Source organism: Anas platyrhynchos, chromosome 3, assembly GCF_047663525.1.
Source record: "Anas platyrhynchos isolate ZD024472 breed Pekin duck chromosome 3, IASCAAS_PekinDuck_T2T, whole genome shotgun sequence".
In the NCBI taxonomy this organism is placed as follows: domain Eukaryota; kingdom Metazoa; phylum Chordata; class Aves; order Anseriformes; family Anatidae; genus Anas; species Anas platyrhynchos.
In genome coordinates this window covers 53657477-53680317 of record NC_092589.1, presented here as the reverse complement: position 1 = coordinate 53680317, position 22841 = coordinate 53657477, and the positions used below count along the sequence as shown (strand labels likewise).

At 37.0% G+C, this 22841-nt stretch overlaps 1 protein-coding gene across 9 annotated transcripts in view; it reads right to left on the bottom strand.

Moving 5' to 3' along the window:
- The window catches only part of PLEKHG1 (pleckstrin homology and RhoGEF domain containing G1), a 198749-nt gene that overhangs the window by 100658 nt on the left and 75250 nt on the right, over window positions 1-22841 (bottom strand). For all 9 annotated transcript variants that reach the window (XM_072035907.1, XM_038176592.2, XM_038176593.2 and 6 more), the window contains exon 2: window positions 21630-21698. The gene's annotated coding sequence lies outside the window, so the exon portion shown is untranslated. The remainder of the gene's footprint in view (window positions 1-21629; window positions 21699-22841) is intronic.

The following is a 22841-nucleotide window of genomic DNA, read 5'->3' as shown; positions in this document are numbered from 1 at the left end:
GAAAATTTAAATGGAAGAAATACTGAACTCCACCCTCACCTCCTGTAACATGCCAAGTTCTCAATGACTCAAAAACCAGACGTTTATAAATAAATCAATAATAAAAAAAAAAAGCAAAAGTTCATGGTTTTAATCTGGGAAGTAAATTTTTGATAAGTACTATTTACCAAAGCAGGAAATGAAGTCTCCCTCTTTCTGCAATGAGGTTAAATAGGACTTGTAAAAACGCAGCAGTGAAGCAGCATTTGGGGTATAAGCTTCCTAGCAGGATACAAAAGAATTTCTTGCCCACTTTTGAAACAATCAAGCTCTACTTATCCAAACAATCTTATTGCAATCTTTAGGTTACTGCTACTACTTTCAAGATTAGTAGGACCTTAAACACCACTCCTGTTAGACCCTTCTAAATAGTCTTGCAATTTAATTATTGATACATCTTCAATTGTCCCTGCACCTTTAGCCCACCTATTCTAGTTGTCCATAGGGTACTTGGTGTTTCTGAATTTGTCACTCAAAACTCACTACCTATTGCTAACTTGTCTAAGCAGTTTTTCACAGAGCATCCCAGTCAGAGAACTTGAAACATGTATGTATTCATAACTTATGAATAAACACAGCTATACTGTTTACATTTCTTAATTAGGCAAAACTCTTAAGAGTAACCAAAAACATTCAGATGTATGACCATGCATTTTCACAGGCCATAATCTGACTGGACCACCCAACTGGTCATACTGGGAGGTCCTAGTTCAAGAGATTTCTTGTTCCTTATAGAGGATTGTTTTGCCTTTAAAATTCTGCTAAAAATTGAAGATCACCTTTGATTTTATGAAAAAATAAGATCTCAGTTCATTTAAACACAGGATCCAAATCAATAGCATGTGATAACTGAATTCATGAGAAAGCATTCAAACTTCCAGCACACCAGTGACTTTTTAAAAAAGCATGCCAAGGACAAACATGCAATTCCTGCATTTCATAGACAAATACAGTCTAGTCTCTTAAATTAATAGTATATTGCTAAAAACACATTGCTTCTAATTATTCAAAATAATTATTCAAAATAATTGTTCACTGAAGTATTGCAATATTCAAGTTTCATGGAGAAACTCATTAGAGAGATTTCTGTTCCATTTTTGTTTTCTCAGCAAATTATTGCTCTACTCTAAAAAAGCATCAAGCAGCTTGAAAGAAACTATTGTTAATCACAGTACTGTTTGCTGTCGTAACTATGGAGCCCAGCTATGTATTTATGTTGAACAACTAACATCACTAACCAAAATCTAACCTGAACCTCCTTTGTGTCACATCACCAGCCTCTAGTCTATGTCTGATCCAAAGAGCTGGAAGCAATCACATTAAAGGAAGTTGATTGGGTTTCTTCAAAAACATCTCAATATATAGAACCTTAACCAGACATTACATTTCTTTCCAATCTTCCAAAGAAACAGTCAACATTACTAAGGTCTGCTCCAGCTGTAGCCACTTTATTCATGATCAACACAGGTATTCCTTTAAAATACTATATTTAATTTTTAAATGCAGCTTTTTACAGAATAAATAGTCATGAGTACAGATCAATATATAATGAAACAACTGAAGCTCTGATGTTCAACATTACACACCATGCTGTTAACAGTAAAGCCTTCTAGTGATTTATTTTTAAAGAACATTTGGATGAGTTCTTTCTGCTTCAACTAAAAAAAAAAAAAAAAAAAAGTATAAGAGTGGGAAGGAAGAAAAGGGATAATAGCACTTTCCTTGAAATAAAGTGTTCTGTAAACCAACAAGAAAGCTTAGATGCCCATGCACCGCCTGCACAGAATAACACTTCTCAAGTGAATGGTACAGGACATCGTTTCCAAAGGCAGTATCATTCACAGAGCCCTCCCAAACCAGTAATCAGAAAGCCTCAGGCCACAGGATGAACTCCATGTTCTGAGGAAGGCTATGGCAAAATTCTCACCCACATTAATGGAACCAGAATTTGACATTTGGCTCTTAAAGGATGCGTATATCTTTGTTAGAGAATAAGAACATCCAGCTCAGATTTTTTAGTAATTTATTTGCCTACAAAATCCCTTCTGGATCAGAAGCTTTGCTGCTTTGAACCCCTTGAGAATAGCTTTGATCCTAGGTCACATAAACCATGAAAGCTAGTTTACATGTGAACACTAACACAGTTCTTTCACATGAACCAAGAGGTGACACTGAAGAAAACTCTAAATAACAGGGACAGAAAGGATATAAATTATGAGGACACAATACACTGTATGCCATGAAGCCTCATTGCTGCTCCTATTCACCACCACCCCTCAGTCTTTCTAAGTAACATAGCAGTACCTGTCTAAGATTAAAGTGTTATTTCAAGTTAGTATTTATTTCTTCCAAACTGCACTGAATTCTAATGGCTCCTTTCATTCCCTTCCAGCAGAGCTCTGGATGTGGGTGTGAATTACTGCTTCCCTTCTCCAACAGTCCTCTCCCACAAAAATCTCTCAGCCTTTTTTCCCTGCAATGCAACACATGTTAAAACACTCCAAGCCCTTTTTTGGGGGGTGGGGAGAGGTGGGTCAGATGCCTCTTTGCCAAACCAGGTCACCTTTGCACCTCATTTCTCACTGGCAACAGTGACACTATGGCAACTGCACCAAGAGGTGAGCTGGTTCAAACAAGACCATCTGAGCTACGTGGGCAAGAAGGAACAAAATATCCTTTGCATATCATTTGCCCTATTAATAAAATTCACATTAACATCAGCTCTTTCTCCTCTGACATTCAAAACAACACAAGGCACCAGAATACTCTGACTAGTTTCTAGAGCCAATCATTTATACTGCAGCTGCAACCAAAAAACCCAACTCTTTCCCCTCAAGCAAAGACCAAATCACAGAATTCCCTTTGTCACTTTCATTTTGGTTTACTGTAATCCACTGGTTTTGAATCTGAAAAACATCACAAATGTTCCCGTATAAGGAATGAGCTGGCTGGCTCCTCTGTGGTTTAACTGCTACACATAACATCTCCCTCCTCCAGTCTCTCCGATAGCTCTGAATCCATTCCCAGTGCTACTCCAAAGCTTTGGCCATGGTTTTTCAAACCCACTAAAAGATCAAGTTCAGCAACTAATCACCATGTTTCAGTCTACAAGTCAAGACAGCGAAGTAACACGGGATATGAGGCCTAGAAGGGAACATGACACGGGCTCTTCTCCTTCAAACTTTATATAGAATGAACTTCTTGAAAAGATGAGACTTACTCAACATTTGATCAGGATCCAACCATGTTTCAAGACTCCTTCCTTAACACCACCCGTTGCCATATTCCAAGTGAAACAAAGAAGAAGCCTTCCCTGTCAGGTTTTCCGTGAGGAAGAAAAGGGATCAAAACCTCCACTGAAACTCCAACAACCTGTACAATCCCAAGTACCCTTGTGCAGTGCCAGTTCAAAGCCTACACTGAAAGATTTCATTTTTTAATGATGAAATATGTGTATTTACTCAGAGTTAATGTGTCAGAAGTAAAACACAATTCATCAACTCAGCAGAAATACCTTTCAAACTCATTTCAGCTCAGATTGTGTGAAATTATTTTAGTGTAATTAACCACTAGCATTTTTCTTTATGTAAAGACCAACTGTTACCGAGTATTTTTGAAACTATCACCTTTTAAACAAGTAACTTTGCTTAGAGATCAGGCCTACGCTGCATGTCATCATGCTGTGCGACAGCAAACTGATAGAAAACAACCTAATGCTTCTCCTGCTGCGACACAAAATTGCAATAGCACTTTCCCATGTGGCTTTCTAATGATGCTGCATCTCTGAATGATAAAACCACCTGTTCCAGAAAAGCTCCCGCAGGTGGCACTAGCTACTGCTGACAACACAGCACAGACAAAGGCAAGTGTTCGCAGCTGAAACTGCCAGTCCCCTTCTGGTCAGCATGCCAAGCAAGCGCTACAGATCCTTACAGCTTTCTAGTATCTGGTACATCCTACTTCGTGCTCAAGTCTGGATCTGGGTTTAGACAGCCTGCTGACTGAGCCATTCTACCACTTTTTGCTTATTTCACAACCTTCTATCATCATAAACCAGATCATTTTTAAGCACTGTGTGTTTTTCAAAATACATACACATACATTGCTTCTCTCATGCATTTGTACAGGATAATTACATACAAACAAAAAATCCATCAAAAGATCATGTTTCACTTGCACACGGTTAAGTCTGTCTCTATGGTCACCTTTTGAATTCATGCTTGAGAAAGTACACAGCCTTGAGTGAGATAGCTTAGCAGGTGACATTCCTGAAATACACTCTGAAGAAAAACGAAGAGTGGGACAAGTAGGTCGGTCCTAAAATATTTAGGGACTTGGAGGCAAGCCCCAGTGCAGGCTGTACAAGTAGAGCAGTAGCAAGCCATTGCTACCAAGTGTTGCTGTCACGTACTCAACTCAAAGAAGTCTTCTCTTTAGTATGTACGAAATGCAGGACTTTTAGCAACATGAAAGTTCTTCTTTGATAACATTTTAATATTCTAAGGACTTGCACAGTCACTTTATACTGTCACCTGCGGGACTTACAGCCAAATATGGTCTCTAGCCATTAGCTCTACAACTGCGCTTCTACCTCGCCCACCTTCACCCCTCTAACACACACACACCAGCTAGGTCCTGACTTTGATTTAAAAAAAAAAAAAAAAACAGTTTTAAAACCTACATTTGCTATTTTCACTGGTCACTATCATCTCCTCTTCTTATACTGCATATTTTATCATAATAAAAGTTTCAAGAAAAACAAATATAGATGTATAAGGTTTCTCAATTTCCAATAATTTCATCCTAGTGAGGTGCACAACAGAAACCTCACTACAGGGCTAATAATTATGGTTTAATAAATTTAAAAGAAAAAATACACCACTTCCATATCTGGATACAAACCTATCAAACTCCAGCAATAATACAAATTCCTTTATGGTGTATGAGCTTATGGAAAGGAAACTGAAGGGAAAGAATTTCAGCAGTTTTTATCTCAGACTTGCTCAAATTCTTTTTCAAAACCCAACTGCTACAATCATGAGAGATGCTGATTTGGCAAATACACGGTACCTGCTTTCCCAGGCTTAAAGTCGCTTGCAAATTGCTTTTCTATTACAGAAGTTGTGTGTTAGCACTTAAGACATACATCTTATTTTCTTTGATCCCTGTGCTTAGGACACCACTATATACTGTCCTGGAAAAGATCATTGTTGTGCAAATTCATCATTTCACCACACACTCAAGTAGTAGAGGAAATAAAACAAGCTGCAAGGAATGAATGGTGTTGTTGCAACACAAAGAATTCAATCTCAGCAAGCAAGTCAAACAACAGTGAAAGTAAATTATAACACACAAAGCATCAAATGAATTTGAATCCATTCCCATGTGCTCAATAAATATTACAGTGATAGATAACAAATAACCAGATTTCAACATATCCTGAGAATTTTGTTTCTCCCATAGTAACATATTCAGCATGTCTGCATGCATTTCACCTTCTGAAATTTCATTTTCATACATCAATTTCTGCTATAGAAAGTTTCTTGGCATCCAGCTAAAGTTCATTAACATTGTCACACTTATTTTATAGGAAAAAGGCAAATAACATTGCTGTCAGCTTGGTGAGGACATCCGATTGTTTATATTATGTCACATAAGCCCTCCTGAAATCACAGGACTATGACAATAAATAATGTTTTTCTGATTGTTTTTGTTGTTTTGCTTTGTTTTATATGAAAGTTTTATAGCACTCTTACAGAGAAAGTTTGATAATTTAAAGGTCAGTAGAAAAGATAGCTACTGTGAGAAAAATAAAATTCGTAACTATTTTGAGTAGGACCAGAGTCAAAACACTGAGATATGAACAAAGTTTTCATCAACTCAAATAACCTTGTAACTGCAGTCATGGACAGCTTAAGAAATAGATAAGGTGCATCCAAAAGTAAATGCTCAAAGTCAACCGAACATGTCAATGCTTTTTAAGAATATAGACGAATACATTTCAGAGTCAGCTATTTTAGGGGTCTCCCCTACTCACTTCAGCACACGTTTCTGAAAGCACCCTGTAAAGAAAAGGGGAGGGAAAGCAAACACAAAAACACAAAATACTGCTCTGCACCCAATCAAGATCACAACTTCATTCTCTAACACGTGTTTTTTCAAGGCACAGCTATTTTTAATTTTGCTAACAACAGGCTGATTAGCATGCAACAATTCTAATTACACTGTTTTACCTGTTAAATAAAATGGTCGCAATATATTTGGCTTCACTATATAGTTTGAAAGAAATAACTTTATACCTTATTGCAAGGGATAAAAGGAAAAAAAGAGAAAACTTCCAGAAGTAGATCATACTAACAAAAGACAAAATGTCAGCATTGTCCTGATGGTTCATTCACTTTGTTAAAAAATTTCCTAAACAAAGTTAATTCCAAGTAAACATGAGGGAAATATATTTTTCTCCTCAACTGTAAACTGTTTTGGAAAGCTAGGGGGGAAAAAAAAGTACAAAAGAATGTTTGGTTTGGCATTGCTGCTGCTTATTCACAAAAGGGAAGCCTACTTAAAACCATGATAATGGATAACTATCACTTACACTTGGATCCTTCGCCGAGTTCTTTTCTCTCCTTAGCAAATGGTGACTCCGTTATGTTTTGCGAGGAAAGGAACAGTTACAATTTTATAGACTCACTGTCAGGAAAAGGACTCCTTGAAAGTTGGTTGTGTGTTTCCTGCCATTGGGATAGGCTTGTGTAAATGCTGAAATGGGGGGTGTTTAGGTATGGGCTTCAGAATGATTAGAAAAGGAGTATTCAGGCTGGCTTTTCCAAAAAGTGTCAATTGAACTGCTAGCCAAAGTACAGCTATGCATAACAAAGTTCCTTACACGTACCCTGTAAAACACATTTTTCTCCTTGCAGCCATCAGAAAAAGACCATTAATTTTTGCTTATGGTGAAATGTGATTAATGAAAATTTCTTAGGTTTTGTTTTCATCACAGAGTACATAAAATTAGGAAAACAACAGAGAAAAGGTCGTAAAACATTCAACAGTTAAAGCTTTCTAAACTCTGACATGTTCCAGTTACCCAAACGCTGATGTTGGCTGCCTCCCAGACCTAGTGCAAGCAGCTGACAGGACAACCACCGTACGCTTCTTCAACTTTTCCTTCTTCCTACTTTAAGAATATGTATGCCTGGGTGTGCACATGTATTTATATACACACTGCACACACATGGAAAAAAAAGAGGAAATTAATAACAGTCAGACTAACAGCACCATGCACGTTCACTTCTAATTTGTCAGAATGAATGGCCTCATAACTCAGATTGGGACATTTCCTGTAGAAACACTACATTATTTATCAAACCACTCCAGAGCACAACTGTTGAAGTGCAGCTTGCAAATAATATATTTTCTAGAGCCAAAGTTTGCAGTTATCTACAGAACACTTGGACTAATGGTTACAGTGAGCCAAGGCCCTCCCTCCATGTACGAGCTTTGAATATCCCATCCCCAGTTCAGCAGAATGCTATAGTTGAAAGTTTAGCCCTATTTGTTTCTGTGGCATTTAAATACATGTGTACAGTGCAGAGCACCAAGAAACTATATGGTTTAAAATTACAGTCCTGCTTAATCTCTGACTAATCAGAATTTTTGTATATACAAAAACAAACGTGCATATATATAATCACTATAAAAAAATTTTAATATTAAATCAAATATGACTAGAAAGAGAAAGGAAATGTGATTTCACACAATTATGATTAACACAAGCAGTGCCTAAGAGACTAATACCGCTGAAAGCAAAACTACACAGAGCAACCATCTTTAACCTGCTACAATTTGCAAAGGAATCTGAATGACCATTGTGACAGAAGTAGTTGATAAACTGCTGAATGAACATTTATTCTGGGTTAAAATTAAATATTCCCTAGATAGGGAAACTCCCTCTGTAATGCCATAAACATGCAAAGCGTCTTATCTCCAACATGCTTTCCTAGAAATGCTGGATTTATTACTGTACATAGCATGGCCACATGCAGACCTTCACTGGCCCCATATGAGAACACTAGTTTCATTCAGAAATACACATGGGGGAAAAAAAACATTGCTTACAAATGTTATAGTTGGAAAGGTGATTTCCTTCAGCTGTATGTCCACCCCCATCAGTCAGAAAGCCATTCTGCATTTTGACAGGACTTCCATTCCCCTTCTCAAATAAATAATTTGACTTGGGTTTCAAACACAGAGACAAAGAAATACCTATCATGAAGTGAAATGATAGTCACTTCACATTACTTCATGGACAGCTTATAAAAATAGTATGCAAGCATTGAGAGTCTTTCAGAGATTTTCAAGATTCTTGAAAGAACTCTACTATTCACAGCTGGTGCCAAGTGAAACTTTTTTTTTCATGAAATGCATGTTGCTTTGTACCTTTCCATGAGATAGGAGAAAAATCATCCAACATCTTTTAGTGTTTTAGATTGAAAATTATTTGAAGTAGAATGATCATCTGGAAATATCATGTTTGAATACAGATTATCCAGAGGTAGTCAAGAAATGGTTTCCATTAATTTTAACTTACAGTTTTAAAAGGTGTTAAGATCGCACACCTTTTTTAATCTGTACATTAACAGACACTTTTCACCTAGAAAAGGAGTCCAAGTTATCCTCTCTTCACAAAATGGTTCACACCACTACTAAAGGTCACCTTTCTTAACTTTCCATTTCAACCACACTAAACACTGAAGCTTTTTCTCCCTTTTATACCGTTACTACAGAATCAGGAATGAATCATGAGTTGAACAGTCAGCTTTCCTGCTCTCATTGGGTTGTTAGAATTGCCATCACTGATCCAGGGCTATCTCACTTCCTATCTCTTCCCACTGAGTTAAGTGTTACTAGAGCGAAAGATGTACCACATCCATACTTGAATAACAGAGAACAATCAAACATTTCATTTCTATCCTCAGAAAGAGATGATGATACAAAGAGTAAACAGCTACAAAAAGGATTTTGTTTTTCCTTAATTAAAACTAATACAATTCTCCAAAATCTGCAGTTCCAGCAACAACTAAAATTTGTGAGTTACATTGCTTTACCACCGGCAATGCAATTCCACTGACAGTGAAAGATCTGCAGTACTAATCCCAGCCTTTCCAATTACTTCAATTTATGTAAACGCCAAACACAAAGTCAGGCCACAGGAATAAGACAACCACTGGAGAACCCATCTACTAGAGGCAAAGCTTTGCGTTTCTTTGGTCATTTGATCAAGTTCTGGAAATCAATACAAGGACGGGAGGGGAGGGATCTCTGAATAGACTTGATTAAAGTAAATATTCAAGGGGATATTACTCAACTCAGCATCAAGAATTTCAGCCAACTTCCAAAGGCTTTTGAATTCTCAGAGGAAAGCCCAGTGAATTCAGATGAAAGTTCCTTTTCTTCCACTTTTACGGGAAGAAATAACTTAAGTGAACCTTCTACAAAACAGCCTCCCGTATTCAGCAGTAGGGGAACAAACCTAAGCACTGCCAAGATAACAACTAAATATGCATACAGTTATAAGCCTTAATGGTTTATTCAAATATCAAGTACTTATTAACTGACACAAAAACATAAAGGTATTCCCATTAATGTTGTTTCAAATTAAGTAATTCAGTCCTTGGTACATTAAAATCCCCCTTCCTCTACTCTTGCTGGCTGTCCCACATTCTGAAGGACGCTGGCACACCAAGTGCATACTGATGAGCCCAAGTTTCAGCTGGATCCAGCAAGAAGCACGGCTAAGCAAGACTACCACCTGGCCTTGCCCAGGCTCCCAGATTACGTGAGCATATTGAACAGGGCAAAAATAAATAAAATAAATAAATAAATCCCCGCTGTATTTCAAATGCACAAAGGGCTGTGTATCTTACTCCAGAAAGCAGGAAAACATTCTATTGCATGAGCAAATGAGATTCTGCAGCCCTCTAAGCCTCACTGCATTGAAGCAATAGGAGTAAGTGGAGAAAGAAGCCTTTGCTTCCTCTAGATTTGATTAGTCATTCCACCTCCCTTTCATCCCCATCTTCTCCTTCTCCCTGCCACCACCCCCAGCCCCTGCAGTGTTCCCAGGGCTATCACCAAGCTGCTGGCACTTTTTGCCCAACGGCGTTTCTCATCCCCCACTGCTGACCCGTCATGGCACATCAATCCAACAAGTACCAAGCCAGTTTCAAATTCTTCTCTTTCTTTGTACAATTTTTCTTAGCCTCAGTCCCTACCTCCCCCGTTTTTCCCAGCTCTCTTGTAGTGAGAGGACATTTCCAGATACCATCTCAGAGAACACACAAGTCTAAAGTTCAGGCAGCCCTTCTGACATTAGCAGGGTAAGGCTAGCATGAAATGGAAAGCAGACCCTCAACGGAAGTGAGATTTTTGTGGTTTGGGTTTTGTTGTTGTTGTTTGCTTAACTCCAGTACAGTTTAAGCAGAAACCATTAAAAGTTAGGGAAGAAGCTGCAAGGCACCATAAGTATTAAAAAAAAAAAGGCCAAAAGTTTCAAAAAATGACTAGTCTTTTTGGCATCTGCCCTAATTTGAGGAAAATAGGAGCCCAGCATACTTTAAAAGATCACTTCAGTTCAGGTTGAAATAACTACCAGAATTAAAAATAAATAAATAAATAAAAATTGAAAATTTTTGAAAGTCTTAAATCTAAATTGTTATTTAGAAAAGTTTTGTGTATTTTAAAACACGTATGTGTGTGATGCTTCTGTCAAAACATTCTTATTACTTGGCTTTATTTTCAAAGTAGGTGTAAAAGAAAACAAGCAAGAAACAGGGAACAAGATTTGGATAATGTAAGCCCCAGAGGGTTAAAGTAACATAACTTTTGTAGTGCTTGTACAACTATTTTGTCTTTTTCCAAAGTTAGCTGAGGGCAAAATTTACACACCAACTCAACTATTTCATTAATTTATCATAAATTAGTATTACTGGTTAAAACAGACTACCTGTAACTACCAACCTCAAATCTCTGAGGCTGAAGATTTAGCAATTTTTCTAAGGAATTATGTGAGCCTGTACCATTTTTCAGAGAAGCAATTATAAAATATGATTTGTACTTTCCACTTTAATTATACATTAAAACTATGGTAGATAAAGTCCATTTGAACCTCACATATGTTTTGTGGGGTTTAATTGAAGTTTTGCTCTTTTTAGCTCCTGCAAGGAGTCTATCTAAGATGTACTTTAACTAATGTATCAGAACGCTTATTTGGCAAGGTTATAAGAAGATACCAGGAAAAAAATAAAGCTTTTCCACCTCTCAACTGAAATATATAAAATTTTTAAAATACAAAAAAAATGCATCGGGAAGACCACTACAAAGCCCTACGCATTTAGAAGTGGACGAAGGTAGCATACACATTCCCCAATGCCCAACAGCGTTTTCCATCCCTGTTTTCCTCAGGGGTGCCCTCACCTGCCCTAGGAGGGCTGTGTTCCACAGAAGCTGCATACAGCCACTATTGCTTGTGTGATGCTTTTGAGTCTCTTCAGGATTAAAAGTGCTCCATATAAAACTGAATTGTGTCCTAAATGACAAATGTATCTATTTCTGCCCACACCTAAGCAGCTTTTATGTTAAGACTAAAAACAGTCACAGAATGAAGTCAGTACCTTAAGCTTTGCAAAAACAAACAGGATGATCTTCATATAAAAATAAACTTAAATAAGTCTTTTCCACACTCCAATTTTTCTACATTTGATGACATACATCCAATCACAAAACATATGGCTTCTCTGTTTTTCACCTAGCAGAGCCCGTAGCCACCTCTGGCCTTCCCATCTCTTACCTATGCCTTTGTTTCCTCCCACATAACCCATTGTTATATTTAAAACTGTGGTTTTATTCCTAGACAAAATTAAAATTTTGTTACCTCCCCCCCCCCCCTTTATTTTTTTTTAAACTCCTCCATATTCTTGTCAGCTTTTGCGATTTGATTTTGCACCCCACTAAAATCATTCTGATCAGGAGAGCGGCACCAACTTCTGTGCATGGTTGTCTTTCTCCTCTGCTACCCTACTTTGCTTCTGGGAACTAACAGCTGCTAGAGATGCTTCACAAGGCAGTATATTTCTTTCCTCTCCTCTCTGGCACTAGCAGAAGCTGTCCAGCAAAACAGTAAGATGAAGAAGAAAGCAGGAGGGCTGAAATGGTGTTATTTATGAAGTCAGAAGGCAAACCACAAACTACGACAGCTTTCTTAAAAGTCATCAGAACTTTAGACTGATAGACATGATTGCTAAAATCTTTGAGTAAGTACAATTAATGTTAGGGTATATGTATTCTTGTATGTATCTTATTTTAAGATACATACTGCTGCTGTAGACTACAGTAAAAACCTCATACACAAACAGCCTAAGTTCAGCACCAATACTTTATGTAGGGCATGAAATATACTTTGGAAATCTTCCATCCTTTAATTCATCCTATCGTATTGAAACACTAGTGGACACTGGCATCTTCAATGATCAGAACAGCATCTTTAAAAATACAGGTTTACAATCCTAGAGTAACACACAAGAATCATCTAGGCAAAATGATTTGTTTACTTTCAGTGATACAGATCAACTGCAGGAAGTACAAGAATATAGACATATTAAAATATTTATATTATGCCTATTTATATATAAATGTATATTTACGTTATGTTTTCCACACACAGAATTAAAGTATGCATTTTTCTATCAGTACTGCCAATTTCTTTCTAAGGAAAAGCCCCAGCTACTAATCTCATTTCCAGCAAACACACAACAGGCTTATGTCACTCACCTTTGAAGACTAATATCCAGGCAACCAGGGAAGGAAATTGCTCATGCAGGGGAATTTCATGCCTCCCTCATTTACACAGTTATTTACACTGAAGAATTTGCTCGAGTACCTATATCCTTACACTTGATAAGGGTACGTATAAAACAAAATATGCTTTGACAATATGAAGAAATTTACATCATTCTCAGTGTTGAAAGGCTGTAAAAATGTTTTATGAGAATTACTATCTCAGACATTTAAACTACAGCTTGGGTTTCAACCTAGGTGCATGGGATGAATGAGAACAGACACAAATAGTTGGGGACTCATCTGATTATCGTCCATTCCCCTTGGCACCACAGCAGATAAAATGGTTGTGTGGGACTCATCTAGTCCCTAGGGTGACAAAAATTTTGGTTTTATGTCTCATCTCCCCTGGGAGCTAGAGGAAATCATTCAGTTCTCAGGACTGCAGAATAACTGGAAAACAGAAAATAATGCTGAAAGGTAAATTTGCTTGCTAGGATTTTCTTCTTTCTGGCAAAGCAGTCACTAAACACTCTCAGTTCAGTGGCAGAGCAGTAAACTTCCACCTCTACCCTATTCAGGACAAGTTTGAGGCCAGTGTGTCTACCACTTAAATGACTACTGTTTCAATGAAAAACAAGAAAAACACAACAAAGTCAAAGAAGACAGTCCTCTTGAAAAAAAAATCTGAATTTTAAAATTTCATCCAGCTTTTATTTCTTTGTTCTGTGCATAGTAACAATATGGACACTATGGTGAGCACAAGTGTGTTATCACAGTCACAACATCTCTTGAAGTCTACTGGACATTAACAAAAGAGCAGATGGTCATTACTTCAGACTCTCTGCCCTTGATCATCACTAATTCAGGAGCAAATGAGCTAGTGCCAATTCATAAAGAACTCTTTGTCCTCCCCCAAACTAATAGCATTGTATCTTGCGTTACCAGATGTGCTTCAGAGAAACAATACATTTTCAAATTATAACATCCTGTTTAAAGTCCACTTTACTGTCACTTCTCATAAATATTGGCGTATGAAGCAAATTTCAAAACTATGAACTTACTCCCAAAAATAAACAAAGAAAACTCTGATCATAGTTTTGGTTTAGATTCTAGACAGATCTAGCACAAATGTATTTAATTGTCCTCTAACCCAGCTGACCAAAAGCTCTCTATTCTGAGTCTAGAAGTGGCACACAGTCTTTTGAAAGACTTCACTTTACCCTGAAGATTTATAAACCTTCAACACTGGCACATCCAATAAAGAAACAAGCAGTTATGGTGACCATTACATAAGCAATGCAACTTAGACCTGAAATATTATTAGGTAGTCATAAAAGGACAAATCAAACTTCTAAGAATTTTGAGTAGGCCTTAATTTCATTGACAAGTCATCAGCAGCAGTCTTAAAATATGTCAAGTGGGGAACAAAAGGGAATACAGTGAATCATCTGACATGATTCCAGTCATGTCACGTCTGACATTTGAGAGGCTGTTCATATTAAAACAAAGAAAAAAAAAATCTTTTCTTTGGGAACAAATCCCAGAAATGAACATCAGTATATTGGATACAACTATTTATTTTGGGTAAGTTTAAAAAAAAAAAAGTATACTTTTGAAAATATCTAAGTTCTTTGAGAGGAAGAGGTAGAGATCATAGGAAGGCTGCAATCCACACAAAAATGATTTAAAATAACTTTCCAGAGAATAGAAGGTTTGGTTTTAAATTACACTGTTATTTCTGCAAGAAAATGTATACCAGTGCTGGGGAATCCTTTATCTCAAAAATTCCTCTTGCTAGTTGTTTTGTTGAAACTTGCTTTTTTTTGTGTGAAACTCTTGTTTTCAATAAATTGCTATTTTCCAACAAAATATTTTTGGCCAGAAAAATAAATCTTAAATGGCTTCATTTTAAAAATCATTTTTCAAGTATAATATTTCTCAAAGTACGATGCTGTTTCTTACTTAAAAGGCTACATTGGGTATTTTAAAGATATACATCCACCCACTCATACTCCCACAACACAAGCAACATTGGTGTTTAAAGATGTATGGAGGGTATTTTTTTTCCCAATACATTCTTTTTCTACGCAGAAGAAACAAAACAGTTGTGACTTTAAAGGTCTTTTCTATTCTACATTGCAAACCAGGTTAGAAGCCACATCTCTAGTAAACTTTGTCCTCCATTTGATCACAGATGACTGGGATATCCAAATACAAAATATACCATCTTTACTAAGCAACTTCACATATCTAAATTATTATATACTAAGCAAATACAATACAGGCCGGATTTATCCTTGAAGCAATGTTTATAGCAATAGCTGAAGGAAAGAAGTTAAAGTCGAAATTTCTGTGGGGGTGACAAATACGCTCTTGGGAGATGATGAGGGCGTGAGGGAAAAGAGGAATGTTTTATTTAAAAATATAAATAAAAATAAAAGGAAAAACATAGTTATGTCTCCCATCAGATTGCATACTGGTATTATTCTGAATCACAAAAGAAACTCATGAGTAGAAAACAAAACAGTATTTGACGTACTGTACTTATGCCATTCTAGCTACGTATGTAAAGTATTCTTTTTCCCATGTATTAAATATTTCTTCAAATTCCTACAAAATGTAACTAATATAAATATTTACTTTTACAAAGGGTCAAGTGGACAAAACGTAATTCTCCCAGAAGGAAACCAGATGTTTAGTATCTTCAAAGTGATGTCTGTGCTGATAAAAGCAGTAGCTAATCTTTCTTTTAGGGGTTGAAGTTCAGGATACAGTTTCTTTTACTAAACAGCTATGTATCAAACGCTCTGATGAGTATCTGCCTCAACAGAAAAAGTATTTTTAGATTTTTGAAAGATTTTGTTTTGTGTGCAAAGTAGTCAATGATCAAGCTAAAGAGCCGCCTTTGAATATTTTGTCAAATAATCCCAGTCCTGCTACAAGTCACCTACTGCTATCTTTAGCTCGGGAAGAAAGCTGTCACATCCATTCCCAAATCTGGGATTCCATAATACCAACATTTTAGCAAATTTCTATATAGCAAATGGAATATACTAAGTCTCACAAACAGTCATGCAGTTGATTATGAGTCATGCAAGAGGTGCAATTCTATGCACTATGGTGTTTCTTAAAACTTACCATATATATTAACAGTGCCCCTTTAACAGAATTTCCAAAAATGAACAAATAGATTTAAACGGATTCTATGGGGGTTTTCCTGTATTACTTGGCTGGTGCCATGACTAATATTTAGCTACAACTTCATGCTTGCCAACAGATGCAAGATAAGACTGAAATCCTATGAGAATAGGCTAAAAGCCTTTGGAGGCATGAAAAGAGTCTCTGTATCTCATTCAGAAAGCAAAACGATTATTTAATTGCTTAAATTACCCTTAGACAAGCCTTAAAAAAAAAAAAAAAAAAACAGCAATGACATAAGTTTAACCTTGACTATGCTGGATCATTACACAGTTAATTACTCTACACAGTCCACAAATTTATAGTGCAGGTGGAAATCAGACCCAAGAAGGCGGGTCACACTTTGATACGCATTCTGCCAAGACACTAAGTGCATATGTACTGCTGGGACATAACTGCAGTATGACTGATTTATGGTATCATCAGCTTTGTATTCAGCTATTTAATGTTCATCTACACCACTATGTTCTTGATTACTTTTCCCATCTTTAGTGGCCATGTGCACCTGCTATTTGAAAAACCTGTTTAACCTAAAAGAGGCTGTAAGCCTCCAGCTAAATAGCATCTTATGGATGCAAAGTTGTACATCTCAACACCTCCTCTGTTAAGTGATGGAGATGCTCTTGTAAGAGGACATGAGCAGAGAAGATTTTGGTACAAAAAATGGCAAAAAAGAACTAGAGAAAAAAACACACACACACAACCCACACACTATTTTATCTAACACACATCAGAAACTCCAAAGAGGGCAGTGCTGCCCAGTGTACTAATTTTAGTCAACCAGCTTCATCCAAGCTCAACATAAACATTGTCAGTTTAAGTACCAAAATATTTAGCTTGTGCAAAAACAGAGTACTGGCACCTTTCTCACAAGAAATGCTGCAATTAAACATAATAAATGGGAAAAGGAAGACTCAAAGAAAAACAAATTAAGTGGTAAGGACTCTGATTTACAGAGCTCCTTCAGTTCGCGTGTTCGCGTTTTTTCCACACACCTTGTGATGCAAGAGAGAGCAAAAATGTTTCCTGTGGACACTCTTGGGGGTTTGCACATCCCACTTCCACTTACTTCTTTATGATACAAGTCAGAAAGACAAAAAAGCATGGTTGGTATGATGCACAGGACAAGTGGTGAAACACTGCACTACCACCCCGTGCCTGTTTCACCCAGCTGCTTTACTGGCCTCCCTCAATCATTTCCCAACATCTGTCTTCTCCACCTTCAACCTTCAAGCCCCCTTCTGCACTCGTGCCAGACCCTTTCCTAACTTCATTGTTCATCAGTTCCCCAAACTTGCTTCCCTGAGGTCTGTAAAGCCAGATAGGGATCTTCCCCAGCTCTGTCCCTGGAAAAAGCTCACCTGAGTCCTCCAGGCCTCAGCTCTCCTGGGTGTTGTACAACACAGCAAGCAAAAGATGGTCAAACAAGAGATGAACAACAATCCCACAGGCTGAAAAACTGGATCCTAGAAACTGTAGTGGTAGTGTGAATGCTTCAGCTTTCATACCCTGGCTACATACGCTATTTTGTTTCTCCCTCTCCCCAGCAGAAGCCATTTCCAGTGTGATTTTGGAGCTTACACCTACCATGCAGGGAATGCCCTCTGAAGACAGGCCTCTTTACCTATCCCAGACAATCAAAATACAGTACACATCCCCAAAGCTTTAACAATTTTTTTCTTTTTCTTTTTTTTTTTTCTAAAATATAAACAACTCTATCTGTCCCAGCTTGCAGCTTGTTTTTCTGCTCTGGCTACACCTGCGACAAAGGAACAATACTGTCACATGTCACCCATATCCCCCCTGTTAACTAGTCCCTAACAGGAAAAAAAAAGTAGTCTTCAAGACAGTATCACTGCTGCACAGGATGCCCGACAGAAAACAACAGATGTGCTATAATCACTACTGCCCATTCGTTTCCTTTATGTCAGAAAGAAAGCAGCAGTCATCAATTAAGAACTCCTATCTACTGGACACAAAAGGAAGCATGCACTTTTCCTTGATCATTTGACCGTAACAATAGGAGATGGCAGTGGGAAAGGACTGACCACTGAGCAAGTGAAGGGGGAATACAAGGGTGAATGAGCTTGTCTTTGGGGATCTAATTTAAAAAAAAAAAAAAAAACAAAAAACTAAAGGTACATATAAGAAATTGTGTTCAACAGTTTAACATACAAAAAAAAATCAAAAGAATCCTTTGACCACAGAATATACAAAATCCTAATTATGTTATTACTGAATTTGTCCAGACAATTCTTTTCACTGAATCTTTTCACAGCTGAAAACGTGAAACACATGAACTGACAATAAAATTAAGGAGCACCTGGACAAAATGTTTTTACCAATTAAAAAAGACTGTTTAAAGAGTTACCATGATTTTTATAAAACTGTTAGTCTAAATGTAGTAAGTGTTTAGACATTCAGTAGGTCACCGGCAAATTATTTGTATTTATATTTTGAGAAATCTAGTCAGATCTGCACATACTTGTGTTAAACATCACATTTACCGGTCAGCTTCTCTGTAGCGAAGTAGAAAGACAGGTTTCATAAAACCATCAACAATTTACAACCCTAAAGATTCACTTCACATTGTTTCTATTTTAGCCTGGCTACAATCAGTTGCAAAAGATTTAGGGGAAACTTATGAAAAATTTGTAGCCTTAATTATGGCACTAGACCCTAATCTAGTATGCTAAATTAAGCCCTCAATATTCCCATGGATACTAATGCAACTGCACTAATAATCCAGTGGGCACTTTCTGCAATGAAAAAGCCTTCACAGGCCTTCATATCCCAACCGAAACGCTATTCTTGCACTATACCTCTGCTCCATTGCATACCAAAAATAGACCAGACTTACAGAAAACCTTACGCATGGGCATGCATCATTCTTTCCACCCCCACACAGTTTTGCAAGCCTTCATACCATTAAAGACCTGGCCTAAACAAAGCAATCAGTGACGCACAGATCGTCAAGAAATTTTTGTTTGTTTTTTAAATATGTATTGGCTTTTAGCATAAACACACTGTGTATTAAAACTCATTTTCAATTGTTAGAACATGTAGATTGATGTGATATTTCCTCCTCTGCTACAGCAGATGTAATGATTTTAAGAGTTGCTTGCTCATATTCATTAATTCTTTCCAAGGATTACTGTATTCTAAACAGCACCTTATTGAAACAATTAAAAGCACACAATGTTGTTATACAAGTCACATGGATAACAAAAATATAAAACAAATTTCATAAACTGTCTGCCTCATGCCCCCAAAACAATTCCAGAAAGAAAACATTCTTAAAATTTACAGATTTAATTCTGGAAAGTGAAGCAAATTTACCAAAATTACTAATAGTTATTTGCTACGGAGTTAACATCCATCCCTAGAAGCTGTATCTGCCCAAACCATTAAGATATCCCTTTTACAGAACACCACTCATTATAATTTCATGGGACAACGAAAGAAAACTAACTCCTTACTAAATACATTTCATCTAGCCCTTGAATAAATATCCATTCAGTAGAAACATTTCCACACACCCTAGTTTTGTTGATACGATATTCTGGAACACCGTAAGCTATATGCCATGTATCCCAAAGAATTTTAGGAAATCCTCTGCTTCTTAGGACATGTATAAGCCCCATTGTCTCAGCTTTCAGAAAAGAAGTTATTAAGTCTGACAGTCTCATTCAGCTTTTCTGTTTATCATGCAAGCATATTAAAATCAACCCCAACTCAAAATCAAGGCCAAGTGGCACATTTGAAATGAAATGGAAATCAGGGAGAAGGGAAAGAATTTGTGCAAGTAATTCACTTCCTAAGGTCATGAGGCCAATACTTAATGGGCATTTTGATATGCATAAATTTCAAGCTAAAAAAGACAATTTGCTGTGTGGGGCCTGGGAACATACAGCCCAGCCTCCATAACTGTGGAGGAAAAAAAATATGCTAGTAATTAACCAATCATCAAATAATAGATGCAACTGAATAGTGTACCGAATTAAGGTCACGCCTTTTTTGTTGTTGTTAACATATGTTAAATCATGCAACGCTATTCAAATCAAAACTGCAACACTATTCAAATTCAAGTTACTATTTTTAGAAAAATTTCTGGTCTTTCCTCTCAGCCCAGATCTGCAAAATGCTTTCCTGCTTGCAGACTGTTACCCTTTGGATCCACAGGAAAGATCTTTCTAATGTTTATCAGATGTAAGCTTCAGCTGAATGCTAAGCAATTCCACTACTGCCTATGTATTAAGGCTATGCAATCTCAAAATATTGGAAGTGACTTAAAGCTGCCACTCTCCTAAAACTGTGTTAATATTTGAACACAACTGGATCATCAATACATACTACAAAAATATATTAAAAACCCTACCACCAACAGTATAAAACAAATATTAAGAGGGTGTCCTAACATAGCACATTAGTATTCCCTTTGCAGCTCACAGAAACCAGAGTGGCAATTAACATTTTTTTTTTAAGTTGATCCACGCTATACCGGTTTCAGCATTAGATGCTCTATCTGAAAGCAGTGAAACAGGTTATTTATAAGTCAATGAGTTTTTCCAAATACCAGTGCTCGTGCAGTTACCCACAAAGCCCATCACTGAATGCCCACTTTCTTCAAAGAGAAGAAAAGACTCCTCTGGGTTGGCACTGAGACTGAGACATTTGTAAGAAAGGAGGAAAAGGAGTGAAAAAGGGACCCTGCCTAAAGCCATCTTCTTGATTAACATTTACTGGGGAATCTCAAACCACCCCCATCATGAAGGAGTTGGATTCAGTGATACTTGTGAGCCCCTTACAACTCAGGATATTCTATGATTCTATGAAGATCTCTGCAACGTCAATATGGTTTAGATAGTGAAACAAATGAAGTTGCCTACTCTAATCAAGAGACACTTCCATGATATCTAAATCTGTTTTTTCCCATTATCTCAAGATCTTCAGGTCCTGCAGGACCTTTAGGTAGTAAGAGTACATAAAGAAAATTAAACCCTTAAAAAAATAAACTCAGAAAGAACAATTCCTTCTCAAAATGACATAAGCAATATTAGAAACCTCTACAGAATGCAGATGTCCCAGATCTTCCAAGCCCCCTACTCCTCATAATTACAAGACCATTCCTTCACCATAAAAATAGCACTCCTACCTCCAAAAGGATGGAGGAGTCAAGAGACTTACCAAAACTTTAGCTACAGATCTTTAGCAAAAATTGAGTTACTGAAACAGATGCTGAAATTGCAGACTTGCTATAACTGCAACAAAATTACAGACCTGCTATAACTGCTTAGGTGCCTCAAATTTTTTATTTCATTAGCATAAAACTCCACTTGCACACACATCAATAAAACCCACCATCATCTTAGCTAACATTTCTGAGCTTTATTGTACATAGACTTATTTGGGATTTACATGTTAAGCAGTCTTATGGTTAACTTGGAGTATTTTCACTGAATGCCAATATTCAGCTCAGACAGAGGCACAAACATGATCTCTTTGCTTATAAAAAGAAAATAATAATGATAATATGTACTTGGTAGAGCACTCACCGAAGAAATCACTGTTAGGTTAGGCAAAGTGGAGTCAATTTTCCTCTCTTCTGTTCAAGCTACGACATTCTGTAAAAGGAGAACAACAGTTATGGAATTAGAGAAAAAATAAAACAGAGCACAACTCTAACCTGTCAGGGAAGATATGCTGTATGCACGTGAAGCCACACTCACAGCACTGCCTTTGCATTTTGCCTTAGAGAAGCTGAATAAAATGTAGCACGGGCTGAATTTGGTTCATACAGACTAAAAGGTATTAGGTTTTGAATAGGAATTAGACACTAATGTGATTCTGAAAATCCCATTACCACCTCTGCGAATACCTACCTACCTACGTGTTGTTAAAATCTAGTTGAAATAGATTATCTGAGGTTATAGTCTGAGCCTGATTCAGAGCAGGAAAGTGTTCTCAAATTGCCAAGATCTAAACTCTGAAAGCTTCAGGCCACATTGCTTCTAGAAATTGTTATCACAGATTTTAAACCTAATTGTCTTTAATGCCTGGAAACTCCTATCTAATGAGCCACCCACTTTCCTGCTAAGCAATATAAGGATACATCAGTAGCTCTAAAGCAAATCTGTTCCGTTAGTTATCTCCTAGCACCTGCCTGGTAGCTGCATCTGATCTAGCTATTTTCATAGAATCAACAAAGAATGAATCCAAATGAAAATACCATTTTGGCTGGCACTTCACAAAACACAACTGTTTTGATTAGTGGTAAGGTGATTGTTGGACCAGATGATCTTGGAGGTCTTTTCCAACCTTTGTGATTCTATGATACAGTTGTGATGCAGATCTTTCTAGCAAAAGTTATTGACTTATCTTTAAACCATCAGAACCACAGGTCTCTTGATTTAAACTTAACCTTTCCTAAATTTACAATCCTTCCAGCCTCCACAATATTATTCAGAAGGTCAACCAGAAATCAAACATGGATAACTTTTTTTTTTTTTTTAATTATTATTTTCATTTCTCTGAAACATGAGCTTATGTTTGCCTCTTCTGGAGCACATCAAGATTAAATTGCCTTGCCTCTCCTTCATAGCTATTTCTGTGCTATGGACTCAGCCAGACACGACAGGGAAGAACCCAAAGAACAGAACATCAAATGTTCTCACTCTGGACTTCCAGGTAGCTATTAAATGTAAGACTGGATTTTTCTTTTTTCTTTTTAATATCACCATAAAGCATGTTTATATACTTGGAGTAGA